Source organism: Podarcis muralis, chromosome 12 (genome assembly GCF_964188315.1).
Source record: "Podarcis muralis chromosome 12, rPodMur119.hap1.1, whole genome shotgun sequence".
NCBI classification, from domain to species: domain Eukaryota; kingdom Metazoa; phylum Chordata; class Lepidosauria; order Squamata; family Lacertidae; genus Podarcis; species Podarcis muralis.
In genome coordinates, this window is record NC_135666.1 from 22,100,352 (window position 1) to 22,114,622 (window position 14,271).

Sequence of the window (14,271 nt, forward strand, 5' to 3'; positions counted from 1 at the left end):
TTTTCAACAGCCCAGTTCAGAGGAATTATGCGGCAAGGGTAAGGATAGCGTAGCAGACACCAGAGTAGGCATGCCTAGACACACAATATCAACTCACCCTCAACTCACTGATGGTTAGAAAGACAAAGGCCAGAGTGGAGGGTTGAGTTATATGAGCTAGAAGCTGGAAGCAAGAAATAGGCTGGGAAACCAGGAGTCAGAGCCATGCCTGATTTCTACTTGAATCCAAGGTTGTAGCTATGGGAGAAGCAAGATCATCTTGGGGGTGTTAATGCTGTGAACTCCTCCATCATAGGCTCCGGTTGTATATCTGTGTAAATAAACCATTTATCATAAGGACGCTACAGTCTCTGCTGTACCTCATTCCGGGTAAGCAACTGTAACCCCTGGAATTTTGCACCGCTCGGAGCTTGGAGTGGCGGGAAACAATATCATCATATGAGGTTAGGGGGGAGAGAATTGGGGAGAGAAAAAAGGGGGTAATGATATTTCATTCTTTTGCTTAGTGTATGTGCAGAGGTTTTGCTTCAACTTCTTGAGGATAGGTTCTTTATTTGTCTGTTTTTGACATCAATGTCTCACACCAAATGTAACCGACCTGTAGAAAGGACTCTTGGAATTGAAATCAGAGACATTGTATGTACCCTTACTATTCATGAAAATATTTCAATAAAAACATTTTAAAAAACACCAGTAGCATCAGATGACTTGTTTTTTTCAAATCAGATCAAAGTTGGTTTGAGGGAAGATGCATCACAAGGCAGTATTTGACAGGAGAGATGTGATTTGTGCCTAGCGTCACATGTGCAGTGGTAGGAGCACAATGGATGCAGGGAAAATGGGAGTTTTGTATACAGCCTGCTTTCAAACTGTGATGCAAATGGAAAGCACCAATAAAGGAACACCACCTGCAAAAGTGGAACAAAGTCACAATGGCTGTTAGCAAATTACTTAACTCGGATTAATTGGATTGAACAAACAAATAAATGTTAATACATCTTCTGGGGGTGTTATAAAAAAGGCACATGGGGAAGTAAAGCTGAGAGATATACCACTGGGACAAACTTATTCAAAATGCTTTATTGCCCTCTTTTAGAAAAATAGTCCCCTTGCCAGTTTACTATTATTTCTCTTTCCAGAGGCCAAACCAAACAATCTCCCAGCTGAACTATCTGATTAGAAAAATATATCTAGAAGAGAAGGAGAATAACTGCTTTTTGGCTTATTCCCAAAAGCATCTGGAGTATTTGCAGTGAATGATATGCAATTATTGCCAGGACTTTCTAGCCTGCATATAAATTATATAAAGAAAAAGCTTTTGATTGCTTAAAGTCAATCACTGAAATTCTAATCTGTTTTTAGCGTGACCAAAATAATGTCCTGGAGTCTCATGCTAGGATGGAAACCACACTAAAACAATAAACCCTGAACCATAAATACCACACAGATAAATGTAAACTGTTTACAGAGGGTCTTTGAGAGCCCATCAGATTATGGAGCATGTCTCCTTGCAGTGGAAGCCTTTAAATTCTTGCAGATTTTTTCATTAGCAACCAAAGAAGCGGAATCTCTCACAGAGCACAGAATGACAAAGGGGGGAAAGATATTTTTCTTTATGATGTTTTGGTCCAATAATGGATATCACTTTACCTGGTGCATGTTTTTTTTTTTTTTTAAATTGTCTGACAGTCATTTGAAAGAAGATAATATGAAACATAGAGGGACGTGGGTGGCACTGTGGGTAAAAGCCTCAGCGCCTAGGACTTGCCGATTGAAAGGTCGGCGGTTCGAATCCCCGCAGCGGGGTGCGCTCCCGTCGCTCGGTCCCAGCGCCTGCCAACCTAGCAGTTCGAAAGCACCCCCGGGTGCAAGTAGATAAATAGGGACCGCTTACTGGCGGGAAGGTAAATGGCGTTCCGTGTGCTGCGCTGGCTCGCCAGATGCAGCTTTGTCACGCTGGCCACGTGACCCGGAAGTGTCTCCAGACAGCGCTGGCCCTCGGCCTCTTGAGTGAGATGGGCGCACAACCCCAGAGTCTGTCAAGACTGGCCCGTACGGGCAGGGGTACCTTTACCTTTTAATATGAAACATCTTGGATGCAATCACATTTACATGAATTTACATAGGTCATCTAAGTATTATCCAGTGAATGCAATTTGAATGAGACTTGGAAGCCCCAGATCAAGCCAATTCAGCACTGGGATCTGAACCACTGAATAAGTTCAAAGCTAGATTTAACCTGGCTGCAATCTGCCAAGCAAACTCCATTCAGCACCATGGAACTTGCATCTGGGTACATAGGCACAGCATTGTGTTGTAACATTTGGACACACCTGGGGCTGCTAACTGCTACCCCTTTTCATTTTTCTTTTGTCCTTACTGCCTTACCGTCCCCCACTCCCTGCCCTAGTCTGTCACCACGGCCATCTAAAATACATGTTGCATGTGTCAAAGTTACAGGGTTTGAGATAAAAAAAAAAATGTCACCCCTTGACGGGATTAGCACAGAAACAGGGAATCTTGATCTCAAAGCTTTATAGACAAGATTCCAAAAGGTTCAGTGCAATAAAACCACTCAACAAAATCTTTATCTAACAATTAAAATCCTGTTGTATAACATTCATGAATTCACATTGTGTGTTGCAGAAACCTGGCTGCTATCTCCATCTTTTTTAAAAAAAATATTATTTGATTTTACATAAAAAAATTATCACATTACCAAATATATAACCATGTGTAGAGTTTTCTCTGAATCCCTTGACTTCTCACCATCCCCTCCATGGGTCCCATTGTCGGCATTTTCAGCTGCATATTATTACCTAATCCATATTTTATATCTTTCCACGCTATCCATTGTATTTGTTACATTACAAGTGATGTTAAAATCCTGATAATGTTTTCATCTGCTTACAGTGGTCTCCTAAATAAATCATAAATTTTCCCCATTCTTTCTTAAAGTTATTGTCTTCTTGGTTCCTGAGCTTTCTGGTCAGTTTTGCCATTTCGGCATAGTCCAACAGCTTAGTTTGCCATTCCTCTCTCGTGGGGACTTTGCCTTCTTTCCATCTTTGGGCTAGTAGCATCCGTGAGGCTGTTGTTGCATACATAAAAAGTCTTTCCTGCTCCTTTAGGATGTCGGTACCTGCAATTCCTAATAGAAAAGCTTCTGGTTGGTTTTTTTTTAAACGAAAATTATTTTAAACACCCCCCCCCCCAATTCATTATATATCATTTCCCAGAAAGCTTTCATTACCTTACATGACCACCACATATGATAAAAGGTACCTTCTTTCTCTTTACATTTCCAGCAGGTATTTGTACTTGTCTTATAAATTTTTGGAAGGGACGTGGGTGGCGCTGTGGGTTAAACCACAGAGCCTAGGACTTGGTGATCAGAAGGTTGGCAGTTTGAATCCCCACGACGGAGTGAGCTCCCATTGCTCGGTCCCTGCTCCTGCCAACCTAGCAGTTTGAAAGCATGTCAAAGTGCAAGTAGATAAATTGGTACCACTCCAGCGGGAAGGTAAACAGCGTTTCCGTGCGCTGCTCTGGTTCGCCAGAAGCGGCTTAGTCATGCTGGCCACATGACCCGGAAGCTGTACGCCGGCTCCTTTGGCCAATAAAGTGAGATGAGCACCGCTGTGATGGCCTGGGATTCCGATTCTGAGAGTGAACCGGAGGAATCCCAGCCGGCACAGGAGTCCCCGCCTCCAGGGCCGGCTGAACTGGGGCAAGGCCTAGATTCTGAGGAGCCTGCACCTGTGCCAGATCCTCAGGAGCAGGCACCAGGTGAAACCATTCTGGCCCCAGAGGTGCTTGAGGACTCAGTGTCTACAGGTGAGCCTCCCCCGGGGCCCAGTAACCCTTCGGCCTCTCCTGAACTGCAGAGGCTTAGGGCAGAGAGGCGAAGGGAACTGGTTTCTCCCAGGAGGAGTGCTCGCCTTAAGGCCAAGAGAGGCGGGGCTTCTGGGGGCCGGGACCGCCCCCGGCCTTAGAAGAAGATAAAGGTCAGGCAGCCCAGTCCCAGGTTGCGGGAGCAATGTCGTTGTTGAGTACCTGTGCTTACCCGGACCCAGACCTGATCTTCCAGTGTTCCTGTTCCCCGCCCAGCTTCCTGCTTCTGACCTTCGAGTGTTCCTGTCCCCGCCTGGCTTCCTGCTTCGGACCTCGCCTTGCACCTTGCGAACTATTTCCAGGCAAGTGTCTCAGGACTGAACCTTGGCTACGATAACAGCAACCTTCCCCCCGGGACCAGCACAACCGCAACCCCAGAGTCGGCCACAACTGGACCTAATGGTCAGGGGGTCCCTTTACCTTTAACTTTTGTAAATTTTTGCTAACTTACGGGGAGTCAAATACCACTGACATCTTTACAGTGGTACCTTGGGTTACAGACGCTTCAGGTTACAGACTCCATTGAGACAGAAATAGTACCTCAAGTTAAGAACTTTGCTTCAGGATGAGAACAGAAATTGGACTCCAGCGGTGCGGCGGCAGTGGGAGGCTCCATTAGCTGAAGTGGTGCTTCAGGTTAAGAACAGTTTCAGGTTAAGAACGGACGTCTGGAACAAATTAAGTTCTTAACCCGAGGTACCATTGTATTTCCATCCTGGGCAGACATTAGGAAGGCTGACTTACATTCATCCGACTGCTGGTGATAGGAAAACCTCTGACCTGGGGGCAGATTGTGGTTCTCTGTCTGATCCATAGGGCTCTCCCACCAAGCTATGCTCCCGCTCCAGACCACACCAGCATCAGCCCTGTTCTGCTAACCTCAAGTGCTTTCACTTGGTGTGAATGTGTGCCCTAGACCAGGGATAACGCCTGTGGCTTACCTTGATAGTCAGATGGGAGAGGGAGTAGAGACTATGCCAAAATCTCGGGCTTCTAGCATAGCTGAAATGTAGCCTACAGTACACAGCTGAGAATCACATTGTGTCCCACCCGCTTTTGCCTCTCGCTCCCTTCACCTGTGGGATGTGCTCCCCAGAAGGTTACTTCCAAGGGAATTTGGTCCTCAGGCTGAAAAACTTTCAACCTGACGACCAAATTAGCATTAGGAGCTGGAGTTAGTTACTGCAGTTTAGGAGAAATCTGGCCAACAATGGGTGGGATTTGTTGGGGCCACAAGTGGAATGTGAAACCGACCCTGATGACTTTCTTGATCTTTACTGGTCAAATGGTAGTTCTATTAATATGTGCATTGGTCTGCAAAGATTTTGGTGACAGTAATGCAGAAAGTCAAAATAAATTTACGGAAAGAACTCCTGGGCAGCAAGTTCTTTTCATATAATTGACTTCACTTATCTTTCCCATGCTGCCACCACCTCAAAGGCTCTGCTCCTCCCTGCCCGGAATATATGTGTGTTTGTATGTACCTTGCAGATAAGGGGGAGGGGATAAATTAAGAGCATGAGACTCTTAATCTCAGAGTCCTGGGTTCGAGCCCCACCTTAGGCAAAAGATTCCTGCTTTGTAGGGGCTGGACTAAATGACTCTTGTGGCCCCTTCCATCTCTACTATTCTATGACATTACCTCTCCACATGCTTGTATATCGGTGTCATAGTATCAGTTGTGCAGTAGATCTGAAGGGGTCCTCATTCAGAAGGAATGGGGGCTACTTGCTCATGATAAATAGTCTAATGCGCTGTGCAACATGCATGCATATTTCAAATTGGCATGTACTAAAGGCTGTGTGAATTTGCTCTCAAGTGGTTTGTGATTAGGTGCCTTTTTTATTATTATTTTGCAAAGCAGGTATACCACCACATGGAGTCACTGCTTCACTGATTTTTCTTAGTTCCCCATCCCAGTACAAACAGCTGCCGAAAAAGGTGACAGGCAGCCTCAAGAGATATTGTGACATATCATTTTGCAAGTCGTAAAACCATTAGTATACTGTAATGAATAAAGGGGGGTGGGGGAGAGAAGTAGGAAATATATATCCTAGACATTTTGAAACTGTGGAGAACAATGGTTCTGTTGAAAAAACCCCATTCATCAAGAAGCAATAAATTTGCTGACTAGAAAGTACCATTCTGTTGTCTCACTCTAATGAGGTCTTAGTTACATTACATTGTAAAATGGCTCTGTAGAAATAAATATTAAAGAATAAGATGAAAGGGGAGGATTAAAGATGAGGAATGTTGACTTCTGTAATAGGAATTGTATACTGTATACAGAAAGCACTGTCTAGATCATGAAGTCACTGAAAACTATATTGAAATTTAGAAGCAGGAGGGCAGGGGGAATAGCTTGTTACTTGAGTTTCTGTTGGTACGAAAATAGAGAGAGAAAGGAGATGCCAAGATCCAGGTTTGGAGCAAGTACTTTTTGGTGAGAGAACCCCAGCAGAGATTTAAAATCACAAAATATGCAGCAAATAAAGCATGGAAATATAGGCTGTTAGACCTTTAATACACACCCTTCCAAGTCCCTTCCAAAGTTTCCCCCTTCCCCCAGCATAGGAAAAGGCCACATATTTGGTACGTTAAAAATGGCTTTAGTTAAAAACTCTTCAAAGGTCTGGGTCATGTGCTTTCCCCTACATAAGTCAGAAAAGTTGCACAGGCAGTGAAACTTAGCTTAGTTAAAAGGTAAAGGTAAAGGGACCCCTGACCATTAGGTCCAGTCGTGACCGACTCTGGGGTTGCCGTGCTCATCTCACTTTACTGGCCGAGAGAGCTAGTGTACAGCTTCCGGGTCATGTGGCCAGCATGACTAAGCTGCTTCTGGCGAACCAGAGCAGCGCACGGAAACGCCGGAGCGTTTATCTACTTGCACTTTGACGTGCTTTCGAACTGCTAGGTTGGCAGGAGCAGGGACTGAGCAACGGGAGCTCACCCCGTCGCGGGGATTCGAACCGCCGACCTTCTGATCAGCAAGTCCTAGGCTCTGTGGTTTAACCCACAGCACCACTCGTATCCTACACCATAAAAGTTCCTAGATTATTGGTATAGGAACTCAAAAGTGGCTGGTAAGAGCCATGAAGCTGAGCTGGAGAAAACAGCTTAAACCTCTTCACACACTGAGCTTCTCAAATAGACTAGTGGGGTGAACAATAGGCTTGCTCAACTATTTCTTCCAACAGTTTCTGGTATCAACCCCTTAATTTGTTGATTAGATTTAAGCATGTTGGTTATATGAGGCTGGTTATCCCAAAGCTTCAGGAAAAGAAACATGAGTCTCATGGGTAGGTAGTAAAAAGTGTGACAAATGCTGACCTTTGGCAACCCTTAGTGCTCTGTCCCACAGCACAGCATGGCTAATATTGGGATAACTGGGTCAATTACCTATTGAAACCCTTTTGTATGCAGAGTAAGCAATATTTGGCTAGTGAATCTTGTTTAGAGAGTAGGTTTTACCTGTTGCATCCACAAACACAGAGATGGTTGTAGGTATGGGAATAATAAGGTTGTTTATTGCATTATAGAAATTGTAGAAAAGTTTCTAGTTCTAGTTTAACTAGACTAGAGAAGCACAAGGCAGCCATGCTTGTGCCTTTGTTCTCTCACAGGATACACATCTTGAGGTCCAAGAGAGAGAGAAGAGTAAGGAGGAGGAGTAAGTTGTAAACAAGATGCAAAATCAAAGATGCAAAACCCAAATCAGTATTAGCAGGCTCTGAGTTGGGGGTGAAAGGGGTCTGATGGAAAGAGGCTGCTGCACCATTTGCCATCAGTTTTCTTCTAAAAATCATCCTCTCACTGTTGACTTTTCCCCTTGTGTTATACAGTGGTACCTCACGTTACATACGCTTCAGGTTACAGACTCCGCTAACCCAGAAATATTGCTTCAGGTTAAGAACTTTGCTTCAGGATGAGAACAGAAATCATGCTCTGGCGGTGCAGCGGCAGCAGGAGGCCCCATTAGCTAAAGTGGTGCTTCAGGTTAAGAACAGTTTCAGGTTAAGAACAGGCCTCCAGAACGAATTAAGTACGTAACCAGAGGTACCACTGTATAAGTGTACGTGGCTGTGTACACCCTCTCCTTCACTCTGCATCTAGTGTGCACCCACCGCTGGTGTGGGAAGTGATGTATGCACGACACCAGCCACAATCCATATCTATCTTGTGTCTTTCCTGTTGTTGCTGTTATGACATCCCGTGCTTTTATTGCATTCCCACCACTAACCAGCTTCTATCTAAACTGAGAAAAATAACAAGCTAGTTGATTTTTAAGGCAGCAATGGGTTACATAGCATGTGTCCATTATTAATTAATTAATTTATATACAATTTACTTGCCAAAATGGCTTCCAAGCAGTTTACAAGTGTCAAACCGATTATAAATACATATCCACACTTTGTTAAAATAAAACAGCTTCACTGAAACATTTAAATATCCATAATTACTGAAGTGTAGGTGGGTTCCACAAGGAAAGACACAGTGATAACAGCAAGAACCTTTATTGAACCAACAGAGCTGGACAACAGGGGCAAAGCAACTGCTTATTTACATTTCTGAAAGCCTGGGCCACTCCCACTCCAAACGTGATTGGCTGCCTAAACTTCCAAGCTGCGAATCATGACTCAGGGTTTAAGGGCCAATGGCAGAGGCCCAAATCCTGAAATGTTCTGTGACTGGATATCATGTATTCAATCAGAACACAGGGGCTCAGAATCCATAGTCCAGACTCAAGCTCAGGCAAACACAGACCACTAAATACATAACCATTACCATGTACAATAAAGCGAAGTCCATTAAAACAGCATGACAATTATGTACCAGGAACATAAAATGCTGCTTCGTAAGGAACTAGACATTGATCTACCTCGCTCAGGACTCAGCCACACCTCTGTTTGCCCCGCTGCTTTCTGCTGTGGAAACCTGTGATTTAGCACTGAACTGGAACAAACAGTAAGCGAGTTTCCCATGGATTGCTGTTTCTTCTGATTTGACACTAAAGAGCAGGTTTCCCCAAGGGAAAGCAGTGGGGTAGAGGCAAAACCTCTCAGACCCATGGCTAGAAAGCATGGGAGGAGCAGGAAACCACTCAGCCCCCCCCCAATGCATTCTAGACACATGGCAAGCCCTCAGCATTGCCTACAGTGTAGACCATTTGGTAGACCAGACTTGGGTCTCCAGCTGTTTTTGGACTACAGTTCCCATCTTCCCTGACCACTGGTCCTGCTAGCTAGGGGTGATGGGAGTTGTAGTCCAAAAACAGCCTGAGACCCATGTTTGGGAAACCCTGGTGTAGACTCTACACTGACTGCCAACAGGATTTCAGACAGGGGTCTATCTCAGACCTGCTTGCAGTTATTGGGGATTGAACCTGGAACAAAACATGTGTTCTGCCACTGAGATCCAGATTTCCCCCAGTGTGTGTGTATGATGGCTTCTGAAGCCTCCTTGAGTGATCGTTTCTCATCCCCTGAGGAAAGAGAGAAGGAAGATATAGGGTCCCTGTATCTTTTCCACCATCAATGAAAGATCAGCTTGCAGTGGATGATTTATTTTTCAGCTATAAATCATCCTCCCCATGCTGCTCTATGCTGTTTACATGCGAAGACCAACCCCATCAGGCTGTGATTTGGGGTGGAGGAAGGATGTTTGGACAGAAGCTGATTAATGCCTACCACTATGATTATTCAGCATCTCTCCAACCAGCCTTCCTCCATGGAGACAAAAAACAATCCAACTCTACCATTCAAACTCCTGTACACTAGTATACATCCCAGTTTGTGCAGATATGATCTATGATTAGTCGTACATACATATTTGCACAATGAGAACTGTCCTAATACTAATAATAATTGTTGGTTCTGAGTTGGTGCTCTTCTTTTCCTTTTCTTTTTTGCCTAGGTTATCTTGAGCCTATATTCAGTTCTTAAATGCGACATTCCTCTAGGGAAACTGGGATCTCAGCCCAGACTTTGCTATTCATATGGAGTCAATACACGCCCAAATGATTGGAACCAAGTTCAAAAATAATTACGTTGCGTATATGAAAGTCATTTTGCACAAGCATATGGAAGCAAGATGAGAAGGGAAATCTAGACTGGAGGAAAAATATAAAGAGAATAGTGCATTTCATCCAGGAGTAGGATATCTGGGTTTTAGTGGCAAGTCAACTAAGAAATAGTTGATCATGGGTGGGAACTTCTACGATTCTGGCTTTGCACGTGAGTCTGCTGGTATCAACCAGCTTATTCCAAACAAAACGCCAATACTGGAATGGCTCCAACTCATATCTAAAGCAAGAGACTTCTTTTGTTCTTTACTGGTATTTGAGCTAGGGCCATTTTAAACAGAAAGATATTCCCTTTGAAGTTGAAACTGCAATGCAAGTGAGGTGTTGTTCCAACTCCCTAAATGCATGAGCAAGTAGCTTCAGATGACCAAGGCTGCAATCCTAAACTCACTCGCTAGAGAGCAAGTGCAATTGATTGAACTTTGTGGTACTTATTTCTGTGCAGAGGACAGCACTTTCTAGCTAACAAAAGTGTTGCCTTTCCTCCTTATCTGATTTCAAAGTTGAGGAAAATCAGCGGCTGGTGGCAATTTGTGTGTAATCAGTGCTATTTTTCTAGAAAAAGAAGTGTTGGAACTCACCGTGAACACCACCCTCATGCTCTTAGAATGGCAATGGAGCCCAGCTAAGAGGTGCCCAAACTGAGTTCGGCTGAGTTCCCACTGTGTGTAATGCTCACCTCACTGGTAGTAGTAAGATGTTCCAAGGACACAGCATTGGTATTGGTATTGGTTTCTTTCAGAAGCCTGAATGAAAACTTTTCACTTTGGGGAAAAAAATATTTTTTAGTTTTTGGTATCACAAATGGAATGCAGAATGTATAGGAAAATATCTGACATTAGGTATAGAGTCAGACTAAAATGACTTAAGTGTATTGATTTCAGTGGCTCTGAGTATGACTAACGTTTAATATCACCCCTATGAGTACAAAAAAATATATAACTTATACAAATGTGAGCTGCAAAATGTGAGAGAAATCATTGAAACATAAACCTTTTGTTGAAATTGAGGCTGACGATGTCCAGATCAGCTTTTGTGCCACTTTAGGGGAACGGCTGAGAACTAAAACATGTCTAGCTTTCGAATATAACACTTTGCTAGCAAAAATGAAACACCAACTTCACATTTAACAGACAGAGAATAAAAAAATGCATTTGCAGAGCTAACTCTGCACGGCCAATAAAAGTATAGTGTTATGATTCAAACGCTGAATAAAATATAGACCAGATGGCTCCCTACAGTAGATCAACTACAAATCTCTCAGAGATTTAAATCGGAGTCAGGATTGCAAAACTGCCTATCTATCTCTAGGAATCTTTCAAGTTCGTTTTCAGTTAAATTATAAATGGTAGCAACACACTTCTTCTATTACGTACTCTTTTATGTACTTCAGTAGGGCAGAATGTTGGATGTTGTAGCATTCTACTGTTTTGTTTTATTCATGTATTGTCATGTACTGAACCATGTACTTTTTTGTACAATTGATTTGAACATAAAAAATAATCCAATATATACAAATACTAGAGAGAAACTGAAAAGATGGAATTAAGTTTCACACTGGCACATGGATTTAAATACGCAAATATCTGAGGACAGAGCAATCACAGTATAGCAAAGATCCGTGCATGCTTTTGCAAATACCATAACCTAGTACAGTCTTACCTACTCTAACTGGTAGCATCTCATCAGGGTCTCAGGTAAAGGTCTTTCCAAGCCACCTGATCTTTCAGTGCAGGATGTGAAACCTGTGGCCCTCCAGATATTGCTGGGACTCAAAACTCCCATCAGCCCCAGCCCACACAGCCAATTGTGAGGGCGGATAGGAGGAAGCCCACCTTCAAACAACACCAATCTCAATGCTTTCCCACTATAAATTTGGGGTTACCTTATATAGGGATAATTCTACAAACTGGGGAAAATCAGGCTCCAAACTGCTTCACTTGGGGTTGTAGATTATTTGTTTTGGTGTGGGTGGGTCAATTGTTACTTTCTCCTCCTCCTCCTCCTCACCATTCCATTTACAGTTATACCTCGGGTTACAAACACTTTGGGTTACAGACTCCGTTAACCCGGAAGTAGTACCTCGGGTTAAGAACTTTACCTCAGGATGAGAACAGAAATCGAGCGCTAAAGTGGTACCTCAGGTTAAGAACGGTTTCAGGTTAAGAACAGACCTCCAGAACAAATTAAGTTCGTAACCAGAGGTACCACTGTATATCCTCAGTGCTTTCATTTCCTTAGTACTTGTAACTATGTAGTACTTGTAACTATTTATGGCACTCAAGCACATAAATGTTTTTGATCCCTCAGATTTGCACAAAACCAGAAAACTGCACCAGCAAATCATTTATTTTTTTTAAAAAAAAGATCGCACCAGATATTGAGCAGCAACATGAATCTGAAGTGTATGCTAAGAATTTGCAGTTCATGTCATTTCATTTCCAGAGGTGCTGGTAAGTATTTCTGATGGAGGAGCATAAATAGATTCCTGCATAGCTAGCTAGCTATTGATTCCTCAGATTTGCAGAACTGCACAGGTAACCCACACTGAAAAGTGTGCTGAGGATTTATAATTGGCTGACTGTGTCCTTTTGAACACAACCTGCACAGTGAGCTTAAAAATTAAAACAAACAAGGTGCACACTCACCTGTCTCCACGCATGCCCTGTTGGTACTGAATCTGCATAATAGGGAACAAAATACAAAAGGGAACACCTACTGGTGGGAACAGAAAAATCCAAAGTGGTTCCTGATATATAGATTCCTATTATGTGCGTGTGTGGTCTTCTCTTTTAAACCGAAGGAAGTGGCTTAACAGCCAAATAATGTGCAACTGTGGACAAGTCCCAATTGCCTCTGGAAGGCCACAGGTTCTCAACCCTGTCTCAGAGGGAGAAACCAATGGCTAAATCTGGGTTCTTTAACTTGCAGAGCAACATTGCACGCAGGGCCAGATTTAGGTTTGATGAGGCTGGAAAAGGATGTCATATAGAGGAGGGAGAAAGGTTGTTTTCTGCTGCTCCAGAGAAGCGGACACGGAGCAATGGATCCAAACTACAAGAAAGAAGATTCCACCTAAACATTAGGAAGAACTTCCTGACAGTAAGAGCTGTTCGACAGTGGAATTTGCTGCCAAGGAGTGTGGTGGAGTCTCCTTCTTTGGAGGTCTTTAAGCAGAGGCTTGACAACCATATGCCAGGAGTGCTCTGATGGTGTTTCCTGCTTGGCAGGGGGTTGGACTCGATGGCCCTTGTGGTCTATTCCAACTCTATGATTCTATGAGGCCCTAAGCTACTGAAGGTAATGGGGCCCTTTCTATGTCCAGCTGTCCTTTGTCAACAACAAATTGTCGCTGTTTTCTGTGTTGAATATATGCTATATGGTAATTTATGGAGCTAATAGGGATCTAAAGCCATTTGCACAGGTTGCCATGCAACCAGTCCATGCAGAATGTAGGTACCCTATATATGGAAATGAGCAAACCAGTGATATTTTAGGGAGCAGGCAGGGCTCATTACTGTGAACTTCCGGGAAGATTATTTCCCACAGCTAGCCACACTGTTGCTGTATGTAGGCTTTATTTTATTTGCTTTTTATCTTATATTTTGGAAATGCACATCCAGGTTTTTTTCCTCTTTAATTTTTTTGGGGGGGTCCCCAAGAGAGTGGGGCCCTAAGTTATAACTTGTTTAGCCAATACATAAATTCAGCACTGGTTGCACATATTGTTAGACAGGGGTCAGAGTGGCCGGCCGAGGCGGGCTGAGTCCCTTCCTGATGCTGATTGGCTTTGACGCTAATACCGGCGTCACTTTTTGTTTTGACTCGGGGGTGACAGGAGGAGCCTTTCATCTTCGCCCAAACGCGGTTCTTCGCCCTCTCCCTGCGGTCAAGACCTGCGCGCTCCCCAGTTAATTCCGTAACCAGATTCCCAGTGTTGCTCTGCCTCCTCCTCCTCCTCCTGAAGCTGCTGCAACCAGGGAGACTAAATCAATCGCAACTCACCTCTGAACGGCGGAGCCTCCTCCTCCTTGAACCTTTTCCTGCCTCTGCGGCAGCGCGGGATTTAAAGAGTTAAAGGGAGGGTCCTGGGAAACCCGATGCTAATGATGCACTAAAAGAACTCTTGCACTTTAACATTCCCTTCCAGGGTTTCTGAGGAGGAGGTCAGTTTCCCGCCGTGGAGGCAAAACAAACTTTGCCTTCTTCACGCGATCATTGATTCATCTCAGTCCAGATCCAAAAGAGCAGAACATTGGATCTCCCCAAAGCTGCTGGTTTCCGCTCCATCTGCT